Below are 27,001 nucleotides of genomic sequence, written 5' to 3'. Positions count from 1 at the left end.
GGGTTATGGCGCAGTCTTGATAAAATATGAAAGATCATTTTTCAATAAAAAATAACATAAACCGAATATCATATTATTAACAAAATCGCTCTCAAGTCAATTAGGTACTTAGTTATAATTATTACGAGTCATGCAACTCAATCGTTTTACAAACTTGCTAATAATGACGACTTAAGTATTCAGTAGGTCTATTTTATACGCAAGGCGGCTATCGGCAGATATTGAAGGTAGTTTATCATATTTATGTCTTAAGGTGGTTAATTGTTACGATAATATAACCGTCTAAACTGTCAAAAAGTGCTATGTTTTAATAACCCCTCACTTAACTGTGTTAACTTTTAGGAAAAGATAGACAGTTTAGACTGCTGATATATTGTAACAATAATTGTAATACCCCAATACATAAATATGATAAACTACCATTGATAGCCGCATTGCGTATAGAATAGACCCCCTGAACTATCAGTTGATTAAAAAACATGTAGATGGAAGAAAACGGAAATGTTAATATTAACGTTTTGAATGGCAAAGACGATGTTATCTAATTTCCTAATTTACAATGCCATTAAGTATAAAAAAGCTTCAATTATTTCACTGAATAATATTAAATCGCATGTGTTATCAAGAACAAGCACCTCATTATCAGAGTGAGGTAATAATGAAATCAATATTAGGTTATCGAGAATCTCAATTTGGTTACACAATGCTATACAGGAAGTTTTATGTTCGTCCTAGGTATAATTATACAGATACGAAACAAAGAAAACATAAAGCCAAACCATTGAATGAAAACTATCTGGGTTTGAAAATCTAAATTTGAAACGAATGAAACTAACTGGTCACGTCTCGCTCTAACAAACGACCTATTAATGCCACGGAAGAGTCGTGAGATAACTTCACTTACTCAAATTACAGGGTTTTCACACTATTTCACAAACAGTTTTCACTTTAATAACTACATATTAGTATTGAGTTATTATTATTTGCCAGAATTGATTAATTTCCTGTTCCTTAGATATTTTCTATCTCAAGTAAATTGTATAATAAAATCACGTTGTAATAATTGAATCTATTTGGCAATATTAATTTTAATCTAAGTGGTAAAATAAGACATCGCAAATTTCTTGTTAAATTTTAGTAGAGCAGTGTTTGCATTATGGGTTATAATTATTATGTAGCGGACCCAGATTTAGGAAATGTTTATACAAAACATTTTCAGTGGGAACCATTTTTTCTCTGGCACCTCAGTAAGTTTTTATCAATTATTATTTTGGAACGTGGGAATATAATATATATTTTTTATTACAATCTTTACACCTACCTACTAAAATAATTGCTTATTTTTAAATATTTACGTAATAAATTCAAAAATTCATTATATTATGCCCTCTTTTTTATCCTGTAGAAATTACTTTAATGAAAAGATATCAACATAATATTTAGAAGTTACCATAATAGTAACAATTGTGGTTATAATAATATGCTTTGTAGACTAAGTATATTATTCTACAATGGGGTCTCCTCTATACACAAAGCGGCTATGAAATTATTGAAAATGAAACTATTGAAATGTTACAATAAGTTAACCGTCTAAACTCAAAACTGTCTATCTCGCTCTAAAAGTTAACGCAGCTAAGGGAGAGGCTATTAAACAATTAAACATAGTACTTTTAACAGTTTAGACGGTACTTATTGTAACAATTAACCGCCTCAATATATACATATGATAAACTACCGTCGATAGCTAACGATAGCCGCCTCGTGTATAGAATAGATTCGCATATACGTTTATGGTCGTATATTTTTTAATAATTATTTCTTAATTCAGCTCATGTTTCAAACAGTGTAGAGTGAATAAAATTAAACAATTAAATGATAAATAATTATGGTATTGTGTGCATGAGAGAATGGTGAGAGAAGGATCATCGAGAGTACCGGATCTGTTCTAGTCAGTGGATATCATGACTCTAAAGCCAAAGCAGTGCCGGTGATGACTATGTAGAAAAAGAATAATACAAGTATAATAATACACTATAATTATTTAAAAGTATATTAGTGCGTATTGAATAATAAGTATAATTCAAAAAGGTTAAACCAAGTGCCCAACAATAATTTATTAATATACAATCGGCAGTATTTAATCGTAAGTAATATTATAAATTCAAATGAATTTCAATCGTATTTATATCGTAACCATTGCTTTAATATTTTCATTATTTAACCAATATTTTATTGCATTGTGGTTAAACAGCCCTGCGAACATCGAAACTGGAAACAAATAACTTTGTTATAAAGCCAGTTATGTGAAACCAACGGCCGTCGAGTAGGTTGGTAGATATAACCAGACATATGTTTATTTGAAAATGCAGTATTCTATGATATAATATAGTTTAGAACATTTGAACATACGAGACATTTTATTAAAATCGTAACTTATGCTGAAATATACAGTTTTTATAGTAGAAATCTTTGAATTTTTCCATTGCACATCCAGCTTTAGCATGGTGGGGGTAAGTTTTCATGTGATGAATATACTATAACTATTAAAATTTAATAAACCAATTTTTTAATCAACGAAAAATTCACAACTAAAATTTGGAGAGATCTTGATGCCAGTCGATACATAATTAAGGTAATTAATAGGTACTTTAATTTAAAACACAAAAGCCGATTGCCAAAATTTACGCAATTAGTTAAGTAAGTACATACTTCAAGATGTAAAAACTCCTATTTAATTTCATCGTAATTAGATGCGATGCACGTGGCTCAAATGGTAAAGCATATTGATGCGAATTCAATAGATATGGGTCCGAGTCCCGTCAAGCGTAGTAAGTATTTTTTTCTAAAACATTTTTTGTAGTAGTTTTCAGTCTTAAGTTTTAAGTCATTATAATTATTGGTATATAATCATTTATTGAATTTTATTCTTCCGCTGTGGCTCTTCTTCTTTCCTTGGCATTCAGATTCCCTTAAAAATAAAATATAACCAATTAATGCAAAAAACCCAAGCAATATAAAAAATAATATAATATACGAGTAGGTATAATAATGGAAAAATAATTTAAATTTATAGATATACATCTTACTTGGTTTAGAAGACTCGTTATATTCCACTTGCGTGTGATGAGTTTTGGTATATGTTTTATAAATGCTAAAGTAGGTAAGTATATTATTTATCTCACTCTGCGAATTTCCTCGTACTTATGTGCCACTTTATTATCTAATATTTAAACTCATTAAGTATGTATCTCAAATGTTACATAGATGATTTTTATAAACCTTAGAAACAACTAAATATTTTTGGACCGATTGTACTTAATTTATACTCACATCTTTTGCTTTCCGAGTATTTTATCAATTAATCTGGCAATATATTATTATATTTCATTCATGTCAATTTAATCTACGCTCTCTGAGATATTTCAAATCCCGCCAAATACTAACTATGTCACAAATTTGTAATTTAATTCAATGTCTGACACGGACCAAACCTATTTCTGAAATTTTTTCAAATTTTGTATTTTCAATACAAATAATTCTATATTATTTAGTACCTATCGAAAATGATAAGTATTTACCTACATTTTGAATTATAGTTGATGCTTTTAAAACTTATCATATTGCTGTAAACATTATTTATTAAACAAATGAATTGTAATACTCGCTCGAGTAATTAATAAACTAATTTTAAGTTAGCAGAAATTTGACAGTTCTACGTATGATACTTTCTAGCAATGACGTATATTACAATCGATATACGTCGGTCTAACAATGCTTTACCATACCAAAACAGTTTCCCGTATAACCGATATCCCAAAGGTGCATGAACTCTACATAATATGTACGCGAAACTAATTTCGAATGGGCTTTGCCAACTAAAGCCATTACGCAGAAGTATTTTGCCAATCAGCAGTATTGTAATTACACATTGTGTGTGATTCTGTCACCATATCAGCACGTTCAGCATGAAAGCTTAACAACACATTTGTTTTATTTTGTTTCCAAATTATAAATTCAATATTATATCTACTCCGGATACAAATAATATATTATATTACGAGTCGAATTACCTGGAATTACTCGGGTGTGATTTATGATAATTAATATTTGACAGGCATACTATTTTGCTTCTTTTGTTTTTATTAACAAAGTATTTTGAGTCAATTATCTCCAAAATAAATTGATGACGCCATTTTTTATTGCTTTCTATGTAAAAATCGATCACGATGAATTTATCATTGAAGATTTTAGATTAAAGCAACACAGTGACGACAGGTGGAGGTAGGCTGTTAAGATTCGACATAAATAGTGCACATCTTTTTAGTCATACTTTTATTGTTTTCGTTGAATTTAGAATACATATTACAGATGGTGTTGGTTAGTTTTTTTTAATTCATTAAGCACTGCATAGCCAAACCATAATTGGTAAAAATATTCTTTTCTCTTTAGTTTAGTGTGCACTATTTATGTCGGATCTTAACAGCATACCTCCACCCTTCACCGCTGTAGTATCATTGTCATAAAAATGGAAGAAGGTTGTAAGAGGACCCTATGTTGGAGTAAAAGATAAAGATGAAACACTTAAATAATCGGTACCAGTAATATAATCTATAAGCTGATTTTAGGTTCCCCATCTCCACCCGCCATCTATGGATATGCAGGGCCGCATTCTATGATGCTTAGAAAGTGTCTGAAAGAAAAGATTTTACATGCTCACTCTGCTATACCGATACGGAGCCGCGCGGGACCTTTGTAAGAACCATGCACCGTGGTACTTAACTCATTCGTTGCTGAATAGATAATGTTTTTTTTAATTATTCCGCCTGGACATTACGCGCCAGGTGCGTCTTCAGCGTCCAAAGTATTAAGGAAAGAATTTTTGAAAAAAATGAAATGCTACACAAGTGTCATCAATATTGGTTCAATAATAATAATAAATAAGGAATAACGTAGATAATAATATATTATAAGAAATTAATTTCAGTCAGCCATTCAATTTCATTATTTAAAATCCCACCGATTAATATAATATGCTCCTGCAGATCAATTTTATACACACGGCTGCTTTCGGTCTAGCAACTAAATAGGGTATAAAAGTATCGAATTATTAACACTTACTGTAACGATTACAATAATTTAGTTATAATTGTTACAGTTGTACTATGTTTTAACAGCACCTCTTTTGGCTGTGATAAATTTTAGACCGAGATTTTTGACAGTACAACTTATTGTAATTTTTACAATAATAATATTATAAATCGATACATTTCTACCCTATTTAGCTGCCGTAGCAGACCAAAAGCAGGCTTGTGTATAGAATATACCCGCTGAACTGTTTATTACTCGCAATGACTGGTAGCGCTCCAATCTCGTGGCTCATGGATTCGATCCCGTCTTTGGATAAAATGCATAATTGTTTTTTCCTAGCATTACCTGTAAAAAGGGTCTGGTAATCTACTTGTTGAAGAACACCCTGTTCTGTGTAGGGAGATTTGTTAATTACTTCATGTATTGTTATTATTACATACCTATATCAAAACCTTAGATGTAGGTAAGTATACCGAATCAATTATTGTATATTGTATAATATTATATTGCTTTTCAGAGAGATAGTTGGAAATATTAACATAAAACATCTATATGTTGATATATCTTTAGACCTGATCAAATTTTCATACTTTTCTTATCATGGGAATCAAAAATCTTTTTACCTGACTACATAAAAATAGCTATGTCATTATCGTACATAATAAACCAAAAAGTCACTCATATATCAATCCAGTCGAATTTATATTTTGTCCTATACTTTGAGTATCCGATTCTACCATAAAGATAACATATAAGGTTGACGTAAATCCGGATATACATACCTACAATGAGAGGAGAGTAGACGGAAGTCAAGGAAAGCCTATCAAGGGACAAAGTGTATTTTGGAAAAGGCTTTTGTAAGCTTTAATCCAACGGTAGATCGAACTTAAATGTATATTTCAAAATAAATATATGAAATCGAAGCAAATCATCTTACTGAGGCTTTCATATTTAATGATCCGTAATTTGATTTTGAAGATCCATTCTTCAGACTCGCACATGCTTTGCTTATAAATAGGCGAAAATGGTTTTTTTGTTTAGTTTAATTGGTTTCAAAAAAGCATAACGTCGTTGTTCCAGTCAGCGATTTCAAAGGTGGGGATCACTTTGATGATTGCCAACATTCGTAGGAGATGACACTTAAGGAAAATTTGATTTTAAAAATATACATTGAAAATTTTACTGTTTATGAAAAATATGTTGGAAAAATATTTCAAGGAGAATATTTTTCAAAATAATACGAAAATTATCAATAAAAATGCTCAAATCTACATGAACTCTATCAATTATTTATATAATAAATATATACAGGTATACTTATGTTACACATTTTAGCAACATTATCCTTAACTGATATGGTAATTTTTTTAAATTTTTATATTGGTGGCAATTGCTTGTTACAAAAATATTGAAAAAACCTTCTTCTATTATAGAGATTGAGCCTAAATGTATTAATTTGAAAAAAAAACCACATCTCTACTGATTAAGCTACAAGTGACTTCATTTGCAGAGAACTTTACACTTCTGCTACAATATTTATTTTTCAACATGCATAATTTTGAAAACACTTCTGAGAAAATATAATATTATAACCAATAGAAAAAATCTTTTTGAAAAAAGTAAGACACCCCGAAGGAATCCGGAGTGATCGGTGACGTCGGTTAGTAATTAAAGTAATAACTACTTTGATTTAAAATACAAAAGCCGATCGCCAATAGTAGATCAATTTAGAAAACGCTTCAGAGAGTAATAAAAGCCATTAGTTAAAATTTCTCGAAATTAAGTATGACGCCTTTAGCATAGTGGTCTATAATATAGACGCATATGCATATTATGCATTGTAGCGATACCCGAGAGATGCAGGTTCGTTTCCTGCGGGGTGTCTTACTTTCTTCAAAAAGATTTTTTCTATTGATTATCATATATTGTCATAAAAGTGTTCAAAATTATGTATGTTCAATAATTAGAATGTTACATTCTTAAATCTTGTGAATTATTCGTTAAGGGGGGACGTGCGCCGCATAGGTCAAAATGGAGATTTTATGCTATTTTCAAAGCATGATCCTGGACATTTCTTAAACGTTGTAGATAATCTATTTATATATTTTTTTAGCCTTATTATCTTTTATTTAAATTATTATTTTAAACATTTGATGACTGCATAAAGTATTTTTTTACATAAAATAGTATTCTTTTAAACCTCTCGCTCTAATGTTTTAGAATATAGTCCTATTTCGGCACATCCATGTGCAGTTGTGTTAATATTTTTTAGATTTATTAATTTTTATGTGTATTTACAAAACCATTAGTAAAATTAATATTAACATTATATAGTGACATATTTACGAAAAAAAAATATATTTAATAATCTTTGTGATCCCAAATTTGACAAAAATTAGGCATTTTATTATAAAAAAATGGGCACGATTAACACATTTTAAGATAATTCCAAAGATACTGATTATAACCTATGTCTTTGACCATTCATTAAGTATATTATTCATTAGGTAATTTAATTAAGTCACTTTGTTCCAGCAGTGTCAATTTTTATGCAGATTCCAGTGTACCCTTTGTGATTGTTAATATTTTTTTTTCATTAATTATTTTGCGATTATTCCATTAAATGAAAAACCCATATTCTTAGTAAAGTTTATAGTTCGCGTTCTTATTGGTGAATTTTATCCTCGAATGCACGTGCTGTTGAGATTCGAATCCGAAAAGGGTGGCCGAACTCCTGAGAATTTATTATTCATTCTAGCTACACTCACCTACTCGGGAGTTAAGGTAGTTATCCTGCAAGATCATATTATTATATGGATTGCATTAATTATTAATATAGGTTTTCTTATAAAATGATTATGACAAGAGTATAATATATTATTTTATAGGCAATATTCAGATATTTAGCAACTTATTCTATTTACGTTATCTAAGTCTAAGATTGTCTAATTGACAAACAAATATAATTATGGACGTGGATTTTTTACACCTAATCAATTAATTATAGTTATTAAACTTACATTTTTAAATTAGTTGGTTATTAAAACTAAAGTCGTTTATTACAAAACAATTATGTATTCAATTCATTTGTGAAATTAGGAAAAAGATAATATAATTGTTTTTCACGATATGATTGTGATGCAAAATTTTCCAGCACAAATCCTGTTGGATACGTAAACAATTATAAAGTTTAAATCAGTATATGTTTAAATCAATGTGGCCCCAATAAGTTTATAGAATTTAATTTTACTCTCCCCCCCTCCTTAAAAGAAAGTGGTTTAAATCAATATTCAAATGCAAAAAAAATCTTTTATTTATAATACTCTGGATATAATAAAAAAACATTTTAGTTTATAAACGGAGCATATTATATAGCTTAACAAGTTGTATTACATGGAATGTTTGTTAGCCTTTTGCGCAACCTATTAGATTTGTGCACTGTAAAATACAGTAAATAAAAAATACGTTTTTTAAGGTGGGGATCTAACCCGCGATCCATAATATTACATATGGAATGGTAATTTACCATGTTAAGTATACCTTCTAACTTTATAATCGACCACTGGCGTGGCGTACCGGTAGGTACTAATGTAGAAAATCATTTCAGTGTTAGGGTTCAACCTACAAATTATATCCATTAATCAAGCGTTTGGACCTTATATGGTATGAAATGACAATTTGGAGTATGAAACTATAATCCCTTTTGCCTTTAAGGATAGGAAGGGGTTAAATAAAACATGGGGTACTTATCCTTAAATGCAAGATTAGAGAATGTAAATCAATACATCTGACTCACCATTTTGCAATTCTCAATGTAATATATTTTTAAATACTACTGAATAGGAATAAATTGTTATGAAAAATAGATTTAGTAAAAAATTAGTGTAATTAACTATTTTTCTAATCAACGAATAATTTACAAGATTTATGAATAAGTATAACATTTTTTTATTGAATATTCATAATTTGTTCTGTTTTACATTTAAGTCACCTACATCCTGTTTAATAACCCTGCCAAATGGTTTCAGCAAGGTGGAGCACACACCACGAGGATGATATTGGAGATTTTTCGAGAACTTTTCGGTGACAGACTTATTTCGAATAATTCAGATTTCGCTTGGCTTTCCCGTTCTCCAGATTTGACGCCACCTGATTTTTTTTTTGTAGGGTAGGGTTACTTAAAGGGAAGAGTTTACATAAACAAACCAAAGACTATTCGGGAGCTAATGCAAAATATTCGTACAGAAAATACAAATATAGAGCCAGTAACGTTGTGTGCCATAATGCAAAGTGCTTTAGAAAGAGCCATTACTTGTCAACAAGAAAATTGAAGATCAAAATAAGTAACAAAATACACTTTCATCTAAAATAAAAAAATCTAATAAAAGATTAAAATTTAAAAAGTTATATACATTTTACATCAGTTAGTCCAAGTTGGACCACTCTGTATGAATTGTATTAAATAAATAAACATCGTTACATTCATTCAATTTATAGAATTGGTAAATATTATAATATACCAGTATTATTACAGATTTTTCCAGTGATATGTAATGTATGTAGATATATAACATAATATATTATATATTATATACTATGTCATATAAATGCTCAATTTAACGACTCGTAAGATGAGATCTATCGTGCAATCTATATGGGGTACCGACTTATAATACTACAATCATCCGTGGCTATACTGATTTAAGTACCCACTATAAGAGATAACTGAAATATATACCTATTCAGTTAATGATACACTGTAAAATATATAACTACGGTATAAATTATAACTACTTACATAGTTTAGATTGTAATCTAATCATGGTGTGTATATATAATTTGGCACAGTTACCCAATAATTTTGACTAATAGTGAAACAATGATATTATTCTTTTTATGTTTCATCATTTTTTTGCTTTTGCTTTTGCAATGTCGATTTTACCTTTCCACAGCTTCAAGTATTGTCGATATATTATGTAATCAATAGGTAGTGATACTTTTCCGGGTAGGTAGATACTCATATAGTAGATGATGGCTAATGACGGTAATAATATCTTCGTCTGGAGAGTAGACACGACACATGAACGACACAAAAATACGTATTACATTCAACACAGGTGCTCTGATCAATTTGACTTTCATCATAATATATTTAACTAAACATTCAAATATGTCTCAAGGATGGAAGACACCCAACCACCAAAGAGGCTTCTCTTCAACAAACCAGAAGGGAAAAGGAGGGTCGGAAGACCTAGACTGCGGTGGCTGAACTGTATAGAAAGAGACACAGCATCCCTGAGACAAAGGTGGTGGAGGGAGTTTGCGACAAACAGAGGGAAGTGGAGACGTTTCCTGGAGGTGGCCAAGACCCACATTGGGCCATAGTGCCGATGATGATGAAACATTCAAATATACCAAATTTTGAGATGTTTATAGCTCAGCCATAAATAAATACCTTTATGTCAATTTTCTTTCGGTTAATTTTTATATGTCAAAATGATGAATAATAATATGTTAATGGTTGCTCTCAATTATTGATTGCATACAGAAACACTTTTATCGTTCGAGTAATGCGATGTCATGTGAATGGCAAAGTTATAAAGATATTAGTAGGTAATTAATTCATTTCGATAGGGGATGGTTATTTTATTAAAATTCAATATTACATAATATTATAAGTTTGCAGCAATAATATCATGACAGGAAAGAGTACACCTAGATTAAAATTAAAAATATAATATGTATACAGAGTTTGATTTTAAAGTATAAGAAAATACACTGGCTAAGTTAAAAATAAACTGCATCTTGAGAATAATTTATAAAACAACGTCTGCCTTATCTCGTAGCTAAATTTCCAGATTCCATACAGAGTAAATCTTTTGGGTAGGTATGTAGGTATATAAAATGTAATTTAGTTATTGCCGTAATAAACCCTACTGTTCAGCATAATTTACTTAGTAGTTTCATATTCTATAGTGTTATAATTTTCCAAAATTAAATATAACATTGAATAAAATATACACCCATACAGTTATTGTGGATAGAACCTCTTATTTAGCGAGATTGGTTTTTCAATTTCATATAATATTTTTCAAATTGTATTTCGATCAAGAACATGAACAAAGTCAATCCACTGCTGGATGAAAGCCTCCGCTAGCCCATTCCTCTATTTCCTGACACTAGTTTTTAGCGGCCACAAAAATCACCTCACTTAATGAATTCATCGATCCAGCGGTTTTTAAGAGCATCCTTGTAAAAGTGCCTCTTCGGTACCAATATATAACTCAATTTAGCACTTGTTCATTTACCGAGCAACATATCCGACTGATTGCCATTTTATATAGGCGATGTCTATGACATTGCATACTTTATATTGAAATCTTATCCATTGGTGTATTTTATAGTTTTGACGTTATGTTCAATATCCACCTTTACATCCCACATTGCGATAGTCGTAATTTTTAGATTTCTCTTACATTGATAGTCCATCTTTTATAATTTGACGTATGCCAATGGCATTGTGTAGAAGCATGCTTTTAAATTCCGAAATTAATAGTGCACACTAAACTTTGTCAGTCAAACGTATTTGTTTTCATTGAACTAATACAACCATATGTATGTAAGTTGTATTCAAATAAACTATGCTAAATTTAAACCATAGTAGATAATAGTAAAAAAATAATCGTTTATCTATAAAATATCTAAAATTATCCCATTAAAACATATTTTTTAGATATATTATATATATAGAGGAATATTTTTATTGATTATGGTTTGGTTAGGCAGGACTTAATGAATTTTAAAAAACTTACCACACCATGATAATATGTAACATGTATAATTCAACAAAAACAAGTAAGTACGACTGAAAACGTTTGCATTATTTTTGTCGGATCGCTCATAGTATAGGTACCAAAACTATTATTTTTTGGTACCTAGTTTAATTGAATTTTAAAAACTAACCAACACCATCTGCAAATTGTATTCTTAGTTCAATGAAAACAAAAAAGTATGAGTGACAAAGTTTAGTGTGCGCTATTTATGTCTAATCTTAACGGTATACCTCCATCCCTCGCCACTGACATATGCTTACGTACTTACGTGCTAATATTAGATATAAATTTATTAAAAAAGTTAAAAAAATAAATCACTTTACACTTAAAACAAGTACCTAGCCCTCTTCGGCGTGCCGGTAGCATATTGTGTATTATGTATGTCGCTGCAAGTAGCTCGCATGCGAATAGCCCGCATACAAGCTAATTTCACGGTATTTGTTTTTGTCGTGTGCGAGTCGCGCGTATTGTAGATGAAGGGAGCGGTAGGTGGCACACTGTATGATTCATCAGTATATTTTTTTTTTTTTTTTAAGAATTATTAATAACCATGTCCTTGCTTTTTCGTACAAGGTGGTTTGTTAGTAATTTTGAACAATCACAAACACCCAGGCTTTGAGAAAAACACATAAATGTTTTTGTCGTGACCGGGAATCGAACCCAGAACTCTCGGATGGAAGGCCAGCGCCTTACCCACTGCACCACGAGAGCCGCCTTCATCAGTATATTGTTTGAACATGCCCCGTGAGCCCGTATCAGTAGTATAATAAATAATATAACGTATGTGTTAGCAGTTATCAAAGCGCGTAACTAGCATGTGCATATAATCTATTGACCATCAAGCATCCGACCTACTTGCCAAAAACATACTTTTTTACTTGCATGTGTATTCGTATCTTTAGGCACAATGTGTCTAAGAAGTCACTATATACTGCATATATCAACATTCTCGATTCTAAGAGAATCATTCGTGGAGCTACTACCAAAAGTAGGTAAGTCTCAAAATCTTGTTATGGAGTACTTGCAATTTGAAGTTTGACATGCCTACGAAGAACAGGCATAATGCTAATCATTTGGTGCATGTTCTATTGGATGACCTTGAAAGTTGCTGCCAAAAGTTGGTAAATCAATAATTTTGGTATTTAGAGTTAACAATGTATTATGTATATACATAATAATAATATGTATGCTATAAAAAATCAAGGTCATCCGGTATTTAGAACATCCATATAAAGCACAAAGAAATTAGCATTAAGTATACCTGATTTTAGAGGACATGTCTAACTTTAAATTAGGTACAATTATTACTCCAGAACATAATTTTAAGACTTACCAACTTTAGGCAGTAACCCCACTTATTGAACCTTCACAAAGTGGAGATTTTATTAACAGATTTTTGTTGTTCCGATGGATATTAGCCACGTGCCAAACTTGCTAGGTCCGTACGCTAGGTCCGAATATATATTGGAAAAACCATGTCTGAATTTTCCAGACCCGGGATTCGAACCCGGTACCTACGACATTATAAGCCGATGCGCTACCGTCCGGCCATCGCGGACGTAGTGTATAGGTACCATGGCCTCCATATCCTGAAGCGGACCCCCAGGCCAGAATCTTTGATGGACTCCTCTACCTCGCTAGGGTTAAAGGTAGTGCAACGCTCTACAGTAATTCAGTAATGTTTTCCAACGGTTGATCGAGGTATTTTAGCGATGTTTTGTGTTTTTTTTAATACATGTGCTTTTATTATGCATTTTCCTAGTATTAACAAAAAACAATCAATAATTGCATCGCTTAACCATATTGGAAATGTTTATATTATCCTCTAAGTGAAACAGCGCTTTTTTGCTATCAAGCTAAATTTCTGATGTGTGTTTATCTCAATTATCTGGTCGAACCGCCGTGCCGGGCCCCCATACTCGACCCCTGTCTGCCCCCCTCCCCCCTTGTGGGGGCCATGATAGGTACAACATTAAATAAAAAATATAAACCATTTTATTTATTTATTAAGTTGATTTCAAAACGAAAGCGTTTTATAAGTATCGTTGAAATTCCAAAAATAGCGCCCTTTGAAAATTGGTTTTGTGTTAAGTTTCGTCCTCTTCTTTTTTTCTATTCGGATGAAAAGTTTCGTTGAAAACAATGTTGTAAAAAAAAATACAGAATATATTTCACAGTACTAAGCCACTTGTAACTTTTTACGGTTCTCTTTAGGGCTTTTTAACACGAATGTTTGTAACCGTATTTGATACTCTCGGTTTATTCCGTACGTAAATAAAAATCTATTGATTATTGGCTTTCTTTATGCAGATACCAACCAATACCAATAACCGTATAATATATGTGTGTGTATATATTATATGCATACGTTAATGTTATAGGTAGGTATGTCCAATGAATATAATAATATTTGTGTGTGTGTTCAATACCACATTGCACTATATATGTTGAATTTCTTTTATAGAGATTATTAAAGGAAAACTAAAATAATGGGACTGATGCCAATAATTAGATTAGATGAATTTGAATTAGAAGTCTCTTTAGATTTATGTATAGAGAAAAATATTTTCCATGGCTTTTTTATTTATTTAGGTCAACCAATAGGATCAGTTACACATAATAAGTATACCTAATTGTTATAATATAGAATAAAATAATATGTGCTGGTTCCAATAACAGGCGGATACAAGAAGCATATCTTCGAATATATAAAAATTAATATTTGTGTGTTTGTTTGTTCGTATTGAATGCGCAGCCATACCGTTCATCCGATTGCGATAAAACTTTGTAAACTTATTGCTTGCACTTGCGCGAAGAGTATAGGCTATACTAATATATAAAAATGAATGTATGTCTGTCTGTCTGTATGTCTGTCCCGTATGCGTTCCTATACCATTCATCCGATTGCGATGAAATTTTGGTAAGTGGTTATATGCACACCCATAAAGGTTTCTGAATTAGAAAAATCATCATCTTCTTCTTCTTCTTCTTCTATTCTATATTTTTCTATTCGTATGGTTCCTATACCATTCATCCGATTGCAATGATATTTTGGTAAGTGGTTGTATGCACACCCATGAAGGTTTCTGAATTAGAAAAATCATCATCTTCTTCTTCTTCTTCATTCTATCTTCTTTTATTCGTATGGTTCCTATACCATTCATCCGATTGCGATGAAACCTTCGTCAGTTGTTGTGTTAACACCCGCAAAGGTTTCTGAAATAGTACAACCATCTTCTTCTTCTTCTTCATTCTATCTTCTTTTATTCGTATGGTCCCTATACCGTTCATCCGATTGCAATGAAACCTTCGTCAGTTTTTGTGGTAACACCCGCAATGGTTTTTGAATTAGTACAACCATCTTCTTCTTCTTCTTCTTCTTCTTCTATTCTATATTTTTCTATTCGTATGCGTTCCTATTCCATTCATCTGATTGCAATAAAATTGTCGTCAGTAATTGTGCCAACACCCGCGAAGGTTTCTGAATTAGTACAACCATCTTCTTCTTCTTCTTCTTCATTCTATCTTCTTTTATTTGTATGGTCCCTATACCATTCATCCGATTGCGATGAAACCTTCGTCAGTTGTTGTGGTAACACCCGCAATGGTTTTTGAATTAGTACAACTATCTTCTTCTTCTTCTTCTTCTATTCTATATTCTTCTATTCGTATGCGTTTCTATTCCATTCATCCGATTGCAATAAAAATTTCGTCAGTAATTGTGCCAAAACCCGCGAGGGTTTCTGAATTAGTACAATCATCTTCTTCTTCTATTCTATCTTCTTCTATTCGTATGTGTTCCTATACCATTCATCCGATTGCAATGAAACTTTGGTGAGTTGTCGTGCGCACGCCTGCGAAGGTTTCTGAATTAGTACAACCATCATCTTCTTCTTCTATTCGAATGCGTACCTACACCATTCATCCGATTGCAATGAAACTTTGGTGAGTTGTCGTGCGCATGCCCACGAAGATTTCTGAATTAGAAAATCATCTTCTACTTCTATTCGTATGCGTTCCTATACCATTCATCCGATTGCGATGAAACTTTTGTCAGTTGTTGTGCGCACACCTGCGAAGGTTTCTAAATTATTATTATATAAAATACAAAGTTTGTTGTTTGTTTGTTCCATCCAATTTTGTTTTTTTTTTACTACATATTAATAACATTAATAACGTTTTCATATTTTGGATTCGATTTTAATTTAGTGTTCTTATGTTTGACCTTCACTCCTATTAGAATTATTTTCATATTGCCATATTGTATTACACTGATATTTTAATATTAAAAAAATAATTACCTTTTATTATTTTTCAAATATCTAAGATAAATATAACCACGAAGCGACCCTGTGCGAAGCCGGGTACTTCAGCTAGTAAATCAAATAAAATTTTGATCAAATACCTATTAGGTACAACTGCAAAGAATATAACTGGAGAATTATTGAAAATGGTTAAAAAAGAAAAACACATCAGTAGTACCTAATCATAAGAAAAATAAAAAATAAATCGGTTTGTGTACTTATGTACACGCGTTAGAAGTTATATTTCTTTGGCGTAACAAAACAAAAAAAATCTCAAAACCTGTGTTTGAAAAATTTAGCAAACCGCTATTTCGACCATCGTTGCTTAAACAGATGGCTGTACAACTATTTTCGTTAACAATAATAATTTATTACAAATCAAAAGTAAAACATAGCCTATTTAATGGTTTAACTGAAACGTGATATTGGCTTTTGTGATAAAACATAATAATTATTATTGTCTTCAATTATTATAAACCACTAATAAATAAATTTACATGGGATATACGATAAATATTATCCTAAACTGTAAAAATATGTATTTTTGTGTATAAAGTGCCTAAATATTGTAAATTTACAACATACCATTGTTTGAATTATTTACCAACTCAACATTCACAAAATTTATTTATTTATTGATATATAAATTTTCTCATAAATAATACGTATTATTACATTACATATTATGCTCCAAAAGAGACACTGTCTACGAATATTTTACACACGGTTATACGTTTGAGTTTTTCAAGACGCCGCAGCGCCGCCCCCGCGCGATCACTACGTTCTTGCACTTACAGTGAAAAATAAATATACACTTCAATATAAATAAAGTTTTATGGATAAATTAACAGTATAGAATGTTAGTCTCCAGAAATTTGTTTATAAACATATATATTTTTATGACACAATATTGCTTATGTTCATAACACGTGCTGTTTACTTGCTTGTATTGCACGACTATGCGCATGCGCATGTACGCTTGAGACTGAAATGAAAAATGTATAATCATAAAAAAAGTTGCAACATTCAGTCTTTACCCAACCAGCCTAAGCCACAGCCCTTAATATCACAGCTGAAAATTACAAACCTCCAGCATTTAGAACACCCGAACGTCGCCGCGCAAAATAAATTATGTTGCATCGGAGAGCAAAACTTCCGTCCCTTGTCAAATTAATGCGTTATATTTTGCGCGCTCAACTTCGTCACACGTCAAAAATACACTCTGATCTGTTTTCCCAAACGCGCCTAAAGAAGTACAACTTCAAAAATATAGAAAAATATTTTTAAAAAAAAGTGTAAATATAGAGAAGACAGGCAATATAAGAAAAGAAAAATATATTAAAAAAACAGTCGTCCAGATACAAAATTAGTCATATCATTGAAGCAACTTAATTTGAAAGAGGCGGAAGAACAAAACTAATCCACTTAATTTCTATGATGATTCAAAGTTCTGCAGTGTTGAAATATTTTTTCTGCCAAGGTTTTTGCGCATTAAAATTAAAATAAAACATGGATTTAACTACTTATCTACATATAAAACTATGGTAATTTATATTACGGTTTATAGTAATACTGTATCTGTTATGTAGATAAAATCAAGTTATTCTTAATCTTTACAAAAAAAATGAAAATCAATCTTCATGTATGTGCATATAAAGCGATTTTTTTTGTCTCTCCTGTGAATTTTCAATCCTTTTCTGTCACATCGGAGGTTTTAACAGCTCATCCACGAAAAATAAAGAATTGACAATTCAGAATAATGATTTATTTTCTATGATATGTGTTTGCTAAGTCTCGTTAGGTACGTGAAAGTTTACAGGAACCTTTCAAGTAAAATGGGACTTACGAGTTATAACTGCTTAATCTTTTGTCAAAAAGACATAACGTTTTTATGTGGGACATATTCTATTTTACACGTATGCGTGTTTGCCTCTCCAAACAAACAGTGGGTACGGTCCGCAGGGTGACGTTATTTTCAAAGAAAGTCGAATCAAATAGAAAAAAAAATCCCCCGAGGTATCGGGAGATAAGCTAAGGACGATTTTTATGTTTTACAAATAATACCCCAGTACTAGACACGAACTCGAATGCCATTTTATTTATTGAATAAAAAAATAATAAAAATAAGTTTTCAAAAAAGAAACTTTAATATATTGAGACAATAATATAAAATGAAATGTTCCCAAGGTAAGATAAATAAATATTTTTTTATCCAGTTTTATAGGTACTTTGGTGGGTCTCATTATTGAGGGATAAGGCCGCTATGATTGAGGATGACCAGGAGGTGTAGATGGAGAGTCGTCAGGAGGAGAGATGAGAAGTCGAGATTTGATGGTTGCTCCGATGGATCGAGGAGCGAGTTTTATTTGCAGCGTAAACAGTCGGTACAAGAGTATGTTACAATACTTATGATACTGTTCCGAGATCCGAGTTTTGGTGGAACAGAATGCGGTGCAGAGCGACTGACACGAAGCTTACTGATCGGACTCAGATTAAAATTGATACTAATATATATTTAGAGTGACTGACTAACTCATCTATGACCCGCTAATTATATGCATGAATATTCGGTAAATTCCGAGTCATTGCTGAGGAAGTTTTCAATTGAGAAATCTGCTGGCTTTCGCATTATTGCACTTAGAACGTTTCGATCCCGTCGAAGAATGCACGCGTGTAGAATATGCTGACTGTAGATGCGACGATTGTGCGATAGTTAAAATGACTTGCTAATTGATTCTTACACTGTCGAAATAGTGCTACCAAGGCCCGAAGTCATTGACCACTACTTTACCACTACGGTTTACGAATATGTTACACATGCATAATACAATGATGAGCTATCATAAATATGTCATTACCGTAAATTAGGATTATTTATTTTTTTAGGTATATTTTACCGAGCATTTTTTGTTTTGCTTTTGATCTGCATATTGACGTTTTACTTTCCCGTTCTCTGGATCAAGAACGTTAATTGAATCTTATTCGATTTGATCATAGTACTTATTCGTTTGTTTTTTTAAATGCCTTATTTGTTACCACTCATTATAGAAAGTAATCACCGGGACTCTGAGATGGAATAAATCGGAAAATTCAATTTTGGATATCGAAATCAGGCATTAGTATTTTATAAATGTTTATTTTCTCAATAAATCGTAAAAAATATTTGAGAGTTGCTACTTATAATAACAATTTTATTAAGAACTAATTGAGTTAGCATTTATGTACTTTTACATTTACGTGAATTCCATTTTACAAAATAATAATATAATAAATTCTAGGTACAGGTTGTTTTTATTCGTCGATTGTTAATTCGGTTATTACACCATTATCAAAACTGCATTTTTATTAAGCTTTTTATTATTTTTTGAGTAATGCAGAAGTATTCCTTTATTTATTGACATCAAATTGTTGAAGAAAAGAAGAAAAAAAGACAATTGTTGTAGATCTTACATATATGTATTTTTAGGGATTTCATAATTACACAAAAAATACCCAACTCCTAAGCTACCAGCTAAAAGTATTACTTTAAATGACAATAAAGTGAAAGAATTTATTAATTAGAGATACATAATATAGGAATTAATTCTATCGACCGAGGAGAGGGTCCATCAAGTAATTTTAATTCTAATTGATTTGAATCATTTTTTGCGATACTGGTTGCTCCTTTCGGGATCTTTAGACACCATGCGTACTCACCAATGGCAAATACACACTGACAACAAATACAGTTAATTATTGTTTATAATATAGCAATGTAATACAATAAAAGAAGGAAAAACCTTTTTGCCTAAGTACGTAAATGATCAGGTATATAAATATGTTTTTTTAAATTCATACATAAACAATAATTATTAACAGTATTTGTTATCAGTGTGTATTTGGCATTGGTGAGTGCGTACCGTGCCTGAAGATGCCGAAAGGCGAAACCCGGGATCCAAAATATAGCACAAAACAATTAGAATATATAGAAATATTAAAAATACTTTTAAAATAATTACAAAATAAAAAGAACTTTTTATATACAACGTTTTTAAATTTTCTGTTGAATCATATTATAAACTTGACAATTCTATGTATTAATCATATAAACTTGACTTGACTAACTTAAACGATCAAAAAAATTTGTACTTGATAGAAATAATACTGAAATGTAATTTTGACATGTCATATTGATTTCCATAGTAACGCACGTATATATTAATAATTTAGTTGCTAGGACCCCAGACCCTTAGCAACCAATAATGGTGACGAAATAACTTTTCATACAAAACAGAACTAACTGAAAATGAATTCAATTCTACTTAAAGATGGCTAAAAGTATTAAAAAAAATCATTGGCATCGTGCTATGATATATTCTAAAAGTTTCAAATGTCTAGCTAGTCGGGAAGTTAGTTAAAATCGATTGCAGGATTTTTACCGGACAAAGAACCACCGGACAAATAAGAATACGCGCTAAGAAAAACGTTGTAAAATGGGCAAAACTTCATATTATATTATGTTTTCGCCAATCCTTAGAGATATGGATCAGGAATACTAATCTCATTAGTCAAAATCTAAATTTGTTAATTTTACATTAATGTAAATTAACAATAGATTTTATTATATTTTATATGCACAATAAATTTAATGTTCATTCATTCAAAACAAATCGTGGCGTATTTTTTTGTTGTTGTTGGTTGTCTTTTTACTGTACCTTTGTAAATAATTATCATTTTTTTTAAATGATTAATTGTGTCTATTTTATGTAACCTTCTTATTGTTTTCTAATGGAAAATGTAGTTAAGTATAATATGTTGTACTTATAATAAACAATATAGATATTGAAAAAATATAAACGTACATTTATTACTCTCGTAGATAGCAAATTTCTTTACAAAACGACATTTCGGTCGATCTTTTGATACCATAATAAGAAGATAGGTATATACCCCATGCCCTATTGGGTCACGTGACGTGTCCTGGAGATAAAAAACAAGATCATAATGCGTGATAAGAATTACACGACGCTGGAGGCGTGACATCGAATATTGAGAGGCCAAACGAATATCCTGATAACAAATATGACATCGGAGATACATCCATTGTCAAGACCCTTCCCATATTATCTGAATTGAACGTCAATGTACGTATGTCAAGATACGATGTTATGTTGTCAAATATTGATAAATTTTAGTCTATAATGGTCGAATATAACGATATTGTTTTTATTTATCGTGTTCAATGTATTATGCCAATCAATGTATATTATTTATTAGTTTGATTTGGATGTTATGTGGATGGTTAAATATAAATCTATAGATGAAAGCACAGCGGCAGTTTTAGGGACATGAAAACCCGATAAACTGACTGATTTTGAGCCCCTAGCCCCTTCCGATAAACAATAAAATAAAATTCATGAATTACAATACCTACCAACATACCTAACTAATTAAAAAAATAATGTTTCTTTCTCCGTCGAGTTGTTATTGAAGATGACAGTCATGACAATTATAATACGCATAATATAGGTAATGCAGTATTAAAAATTCTAACTAACTTGAGAGTGGGTCTATTGTTTGGACCTCGCATCAATTGATGTACAACCTTACGGTGGAAAGGGTTTAAAAGACATTTTTTGAGACACCTTTACTTTCGACTATATGGATAATATTATCCGTAGCTCTATCCAACTTAGGTATGCTTACATACTGTAGTTTAAAGTTTAGAAAAGATCTTTATTAAGCTACATATTTTTTTCCAACATATACTTGGCGTAGGTACCTACATGGAAACTCTGCCATTATTGGTAGTATTGACTTGTAAGTTACTGATAATTATCTCAGAAATCGGGAACATCCGTTGGTTGTTCTTCCAAAGTGCAGTACTAACCGTCCATTAGTAATGCCATTTGGGAGGGCAACACCTATATTCAATCAAATCGCTTGTACATTGATATATTCCACATAGGTGGACGTTGTTTTATAAGTTTTTAAGATAGGGTTTATCAACCTAGTTCACTTGGTGTGCGTCGATGTACTTTATTTTTAATATTTTGCCTATTGCCTTATTTACACTTATTTTTCATATCTTGAACGCTTTGAATTTATAATTTGACATGTTCATAATATTATGTAAAATAAATAAATTGAATTTGAAAAATTATAAAATTTGCTGTTTTTTTGTGTACGAATTGGTACAACTTATTTTGATTTTGAAGCAAAGTTATGTTTGTCAATTCTACTTTAATTGAATCATTTACGTTGACAACTCATCTTCGTTCGCTGTAACTCGTAGTTATAGTTGTCAAACATTCGTATATATAATATATATATATTATAAATTGTTATATATTTTTATTTTTTAACGTCGCTTTATTTATTTGTCTGATAAACTTAATTATTTGAAAAACGCAACTTTTCAGTCTTTATAAAAAAACCTATTTGATATATCATATCATTTCACACATGCAATTTTAATTAAATAATTAAAATGCCTAACATGTTATACTGTGAGAACCTATATTATAAAATTCATGGCTAAATAAACAAACGGGGGATGAAATGGTCAAAAAACTTAATTTTTATACCTTGACTAAAAAATACGGTTTTGGAATAAACCTGTAAGTATAAGTTAATAATATCCTGATTGAATAAAAAAAATCGATTTTTTTTTTTTAGTCTGTAATAACAATACCATTATATTAATAAAAACTTAAATTCAATTAGATTTAGACTAAGACTGATTTTATGAAAGATGTCAATATTTAAAATGGCCATAATTTCATAACATGTTTTTGAGACTTACAAACTTTTGGCAGTAACTCCACGAATTATATTAAGTACACTAGATTAATAATAAAAGACAACTTTAAGAGATAACAAAAACATAGACCCCTCCAAACCAACCCACTCCGCACCACACTTAATCGGGTGTATCACGAGTCCCTATGTTTGGATATGAAGCATCAGCAGTTTTTACGCCTGGGAATGTCTCAGGAGCAGTTTCCCAAGACTGAGGTCGCCACGCTCTCGAGTGAGCTTCGACTGAGTTTACTGAAAGACGTAATTTAATTAAAAGTGTCATGTGAGATAAAGGCATGGAGACTTCACAGACATAAATTAATTTAATGATAGATAAGAGAAAAAAAGCTAAAACAATACGGACAAACAAAATTATGTGAAGAAATCTTCAAATCTACAATAAGAGGCCGCAAGAAACGGGTAAAATCGTTAAATAATTTTAAAACCAATAGGCCGTAAGTGTCGCGTTGAACGCAACAAGGTTACTGAGGCGGCTCTCGTGGTGCAGTGCGTAAGACGCTTGCCTTCCACCCGAGAGTTCCTGGGTTCGATTCCCGATCAGAACACACAATATTTATTGTGTTTTTCTCAAAGCCTGGGTGTTTGTGCCTGTTCAAAGTTACTAACAACCACCTTGTACGAAAAAGCAAGGAAATGGTTATTAATAATTCTAAAAAAAAAAACAAGGCTACTGAGTCACTCTAAAGCTCGCTGGGTTGACGTTATCAACTTCAAGAACCAGAGACTTCGAAGACTGAAATGAGCATAGGAAGGTTTCATCAGTGACGTCCCGTAGGAGTAGGCAGATTGAGCATCGCTTGGGGGCGGCAGTTACTAGAAGGGCGGCAAATCGAGAAGAATCAATATATATATATACATATATATATATAGAAATAGGTACCTAAACTTAGTAATAACGAAATTATCTTTCAATTAAAAAAATCAACTCGCTGGTTGGAAACAAAATGTATTAATTAGCATAAAAGGTTTAACAGGACTGTAGTTTTTTTGTCGGGTTTGCGATGTCTAGTCACGACGACCAGAAATGACTCGTGCAGATTTGCGGATCATATTTGAATTATAGGTAGGTAGGGAGGTACATACTTACATAATTAATTTATCCAAATATGTTTGCCAGTCACTCGCAAGTTTCGAAAGTTGTCAAGTGTATATTTAAATGTACCTATCTGAAACCGTAGTCTCGCAATATTGTCTGTTGAAGTAAAGTGGCATTTAAATTAGATTTAGTGGTAGGCCTATATATTTTGTTAGTAATGTATCCAACCATACAGTACATTTCTTAAATATTGGAGTGATGAAAGGATGACAAAAAATACTGTAAAAAAAAATGTGGTGGCATTTTGGCGCTGCCTAGGGGCGGCATTTTTTTAAGGACGTCACTGGATTTTATCTAGCAATGAGTCCAACTAATAAAATTAATTAAATTTCATGAGATGCATATAAAATGAATATAAACCATTTTATCAGAAGAGCGGTTTCGAAAATCCAATAAACAAATTTTTATCCCTAAAGCAGAGCCTTGGATTAGTTATTGAAGAGAGATCGGGTACTTGTGGCACAGGTATAGTCTCGTATTTCAAAGGGAATCGAAGAAAATCCGAGATGTAGATATCAAAGGGGAGGCATGGGGCGCGGGAAGACGGTATTATGAAGCGATTTATCACGGCGTGAAATGTAATCTCTGGACGCCTGGACGTACCTACCGACGCCGACCGACGCCCGAAAGCTCTCGCAGTGTCGGTAAACGTACCAATTTGCTTGCGTCGATTTTATCGGGCGATCGGTTACGGATGGAAACCGTCTAAAGGTTAAAGCCACTCTAGAGCTATAAATAATAGTTATGTACAATTTCGTCAGTTTAAAGGTTGTACCCAATAATATGTACCTATTGAAATGGATATTTAGGAAAGGCTACTTATATAATTTGTATGTGATCATTGACAAGAAACTGATCTTATATAACTGATAATAATATTTTTAAGTTATCATAACCAATTATTTATCTTGTGGATAATATTCACCTATTGTTTATTGGTAATTTGAATTTAGAAGGTGAATTATTAAATTCAAAAAATCATTTATCGATACCTACCTATTTAAATAATATGTAGTCCAGCATCTATTTTTTTAATAATCATATTACCTATCTAATAACATCCGATAACGACTTTTTTTTTTAAATGTCATAGTACTATTTTTCAAAGGTTTTATTGTATTTATATTATGTATGTATATGGTAGCTTTCAGGTACTGGCTAAGAATGGCAAGTGACTAACTTCATCTGTGTTGCATTTTTACCCAAACGGTCGGCAGTTCAGTGAATTGTCAATTATTTTCATACAATTATGCAGTACGTTGACTACAATTTTTTTCCACGTCGTAAAATATTACTCGAGTGAATAATAAAATTATGCCATGGATGAGGGTTGATTCCTTTATCTTGGACGCAAATTTGACGGATCTTTCAATTGTAAAAACTGAAAGCTGAATTTAGATAAATATTTGAGACTTGCGGCTTACTTCCTTTTTGTATACATTGTATTCAGTTGTAAGCAATGTGAATATCAAATAAAAGCACTTTTCAAAAAAACGAGGGTTAATCCCTTTTGTCTAAACAAGTTTGAAGGTACATAAATTACAGTTTAGTTAATAAGACGCTGCACGATAGTTTAAATAAATAATACCATATTATCATGTGCCTCAATATGTAAACAGCGACCGAATTATCTCTTTGGATTTATATCGCTAACTTAGGTACTCACCTGAACGGCACTCACGTATTTTGTCGATCAACTGATGAGCAAACATTTTATTTAATGGATAATACGCAAGCATTAATAAATAAAGCGTTTTTTATTGAGCATACATAATTTGCAACAATCTTACAAAAATACTACCTACGTATTGTAAAAAAATCTGTATGGGTAAATCATTCTACAGCGGCACTGTGAGTACGGAAAACGCGATTTGCGGTTGTAGTGGTATTGTTTACGTCATAAACTGCTCAAATATCATGCCACAAGTTACTGCGTTTTCTATCACTCGTTGCGCCTAGCATTAATTAATAATGTAGACACGTATTACACAGCAGTTTACCGTGAACTGTCTTTCGGAAAGAGATGGCGTTGAGATCAAAAAATTATGCCTTGTTCGTGGAGCTTTGCAGAGAGTAATGTTCCAGTTTTATTCGACTCAACAACATCATTTATTATTTATTGGTATCAAATATCTGATAATAACACTGGCATTATTATCAGATTAGGGCTGTGCGGCTGGTCAATGCACTCCCTAGAGATGTAGACATTTTTAGCAATCCACTCTGTTTTTTTAATTCTAATTTATTGTTTAATTTGTATTTGTTTGAATTATTGTTGTTTATTATTATTTTTTATTTCTTTTCTATAAAAAAAATTTTTGCTTTGTTTTTTTTTCTCTACCTTGTTTTTTCTCGAGTTGATTTACTTGTACGTTTTATTCTGAATGTCATGTTGTGAACGTCTTGAATTAATAATTTGTCATGTGCTCAACGTGTCTTATTTTTAAATAAATAAATATTATTTTTGTACTTGACTTGAACTTACTTGCACCTGCCAAAAATTTATATAAATTATATCGACGATATAATTGTAATTATTATAATTTACTTATCTACCTATTTTCTTCTGTCTTTACCTTGTATTCCGGTGGTTTTTATTACCTGTTTTATTTAGACGTAAATTTGACAATTGATACAACATTTCGCGGTTAACTCTGATACGGCAAACTACAAAATGTACAAATTTAAGGCTTTACCTCAATTGAGGCATTGTAATATTAGCTATAAAATTGATAATAAATATTGAATAAAATAGAAGAGAGAATGTGTGAATAAAAATATAAATTGTAGAAATTGCAAGTTAAAGGTAGAGCATGATTAGATTTAAGCGTGAATGGTAAAATCGGATAATTGAATTATTCAGGGCCATGAGATCGCGC

This window comes from Rhyacophila brunnea, unplaced genomic scaffold (assembly GCF_057557595.1).
Source record: "Rhyacophila brunnea isolate RB1 unplaced genomic scaffold, BYU_Rbru_1.0 scaffold_10, whole genome shotgun sequence".
NCBI lineage: Eukaryota > Metazoa > Arthropoda > Insecta > Trichoptera > Rhyacophilidae > Rhyacophila > Rhyacophila brunnea.
This window is presented reverse-complemented; position numbering follows the sequence as displayed.